The sequence below is a fragment of the Bombyx mori genome, chromosome 28, assembly GCF_030269925.1.
Source record: "Bombyx mori chromosome 28, ASM3026992v2".
NCBI lineage: Eukaryota > Metazoa > Arthropoda > Insecta > Lepidoptera > Bombycidae > Bombyx > Bombyx mori.
The window spans coordinates 9,074,609-9,076,979 of NC_085134.1; the positions used below are offsets into that span (position 1 = coordinate 9,074,609).

The following is a 2,371-nucleotide window of genomic DNA, read 5'->3' on the forward strand; positions in this document are numbered from 1 at the left end:
ACGCTGTGGTATGGCCCTGGTGATCCATCTCGACCCGGCGACCTTCCTTAAATACCGACCTCATATTAACAACAGACGCGCATCGCTAACTTCAGGGTATGTATCCTGGAAACTTATTCCAAACTCTGCGCGCAACTAAAACGTTGAGCTTTTGAAAGAGGAAATTAAATTTCATTGGAAAGTTTCATTTGGTTCTGGAAACGCTTTGAATGCTAGTTACAGAGCCCGTTGCTCTGAATATATGGAGCAGAGTATTGGTACTGGAGGGGAAGATAAAGCTCGGTTAGGTTAGGTGCAATGTGTTAGGGTGTTTGTTTATCTATATTCTCAGGACAAAGGATCTTAAACAATTCATCAGGTCATTTTCTTCAAGCAACTAACTGCTTTTTAGAACTTTTTGCATCTTGTTTTTTGGTAGTTCGTCTAACCACTTCCTGGTCGAGTGGGGCACCAGCGGCGGCTGCATAACTTCTTCCTCCGACTTTTCTTTGGTGCCCGAAAGGAAAAAAGTTATAAGTTATGGTTTCGATTGTAATAGGTATTTTACTTTCGCGATTATTGATAAAAAGGTTACTGATGGTAGGACCTCTTGTGAGTCTGCGTGAGTGGGTACCACCACCCTGCCTATTTCTGCCGTGCCGCAGTAATGCGTTTCGGTTTGAAGGGTGGGGCAGCCGTTGTAACTATACTTGAGACCTTAGAACTCACCACCCACCTTAGAACTCAAGGTGGGTGGCGCATTTACGTTGTGGATGTCTATGGGCTCCAGTAACCACTTAAAACCAGGTGGGCTGTGAGCTCGTCCACCTATCTATGCAATCAAAAAAATAAAAAATAAGGTTGATGTCATAATGTACTTACCGTAATTGAGCAAGTCCACAATCTCGTCATCGCGAAGAAGTCGAGAGGACGAAGGGATTCTACCATATAGAAAGATTTAAATCAATGCTAGTAATTATTTTTTATAGTTTTTTTTTATTGTATATTGGTAGTATACAGAGATGAACTTACAATTGACGCCGAGCTGCTTTTGTGGTGCGACCCGGATTTCTGAAAAATAAAACGAATATTTAATAACATATATAAAAAAAAATACGTATAAAAATATGTTTATGTGTATGTGTAAAAAATGTATACTTACACAGGCCGCTCGATGGCCGGTGTGCTTGCCCCGCTTCTAGGCCCACATTCTAAGTATCTACAAAAAATTTGATTTAAGAAATGAGTACAAAATAAAATAAAAAAATCAAGTAAGGCACTAAGGGAGTTCATATCGAGTCCCTTCTTTATTTCGCCGTAAAGTCGCGTATTATGTAATTAACACCACAGTTGGAACAATATAAATTTTATTGTTGTAGCGGCATAAACAATTCTAAGTAATTATATTATATTAGTTATTTAACACATTATAAATTATTTTTACGTTTTAAATATTTGGCGGTAAAAAAGGTCCCGTGTCACAGATTATATTCTTTTTCCCACCTCTCGTGCGTTCCGGCTTACGCATCATATAAAGGTGCGTTTAAGGCCACAGCACCTATCTCAAAATTCAAGTTTTTCTTTGATTTCAAACTAAGCAATAACTATTGAATAAAAATTTTATATAAATTTAATGGCTCAAAAATTTTGTTTCTCGAACATATTTTTCTTTATTTATTAAAAAAATAGGATATATTATTGAATAGTATAGTTACAGGGCAGGTGATGGCACCGGAAGCTCTTCCTGGTCCCTCCTGGTCGACGTCGGAAGGCCCTATATCCACATTTCTGATCTGAAAACAAAGCTATAGATACTGTTTTGCTATTAAAAAACCTAAATATATTTAAAAGTACCAGAATACACACCTGGGTGTTTCGCCACTACAGGAGCGAGCACCCTTACCCTCTTAGGGTGCAGTGGCGTCTCCAGAAGTTGACCTGGTGGCAACTCCTGTATTGGCATTGTGACGAGTCTGAAATGCGTATCGGCATTAAAATAAATATATCAAATGAGCTTTTGCTAAAAGTCGTAGATGTGTCTAGGCTCCGGTAACCACTTAACATCAGGTGGGCCGTGAGCTCGTTCACCCATCTTATGCAATAAAACAAACAAAAAAGTAAATAAAAATATATCTTAATTTAGGTTTTAGTTTTAAGAGGTAATTACAATTCAGAGGCCGAAGGTCGGGCTTGGTGGTGACTACCACCGCGTGTGTGGACACGTCGACCGCCACCACGACCACCTCTACCTCGACCACGGGCTGCAGCACGTTGAGTGGAAATAAAAAAGTATAAATTAGTTCAAGAAGTCTGCTTATGTAAAGAATCCAATTACTGGTACAAAATAAAATAATAAATCAAATATCTAAAACAAAAACAAATGAATAACTTT

The 2,371-nt window shown here is 38.5% G+C and overlaps 1 long non-coding RNA gene across 1 annotated transcript; it reads right to left on the reverse strand.

Annotated features, from left to right (window-relative positions):
• Positions 1-302: 302 nt before the first annotated feature.
• LOC110384914 (uncharacterized) lies at positions 303-1,157 on the reverse strand. The gene is made up of 3 exons (XR_009976999.1): positions 1,012-1,157; positions 862-920; positions 303-486 (listed from the first exon to the last, which is right to left on the reverse strand). It is a non-coding gene; the product is annotated as an uncharacterized LOC110384914 (long non-coding RNA).
• Between the last annotated feature and the right edge of the window lie 1,214 nt (positions 1,158-2,371).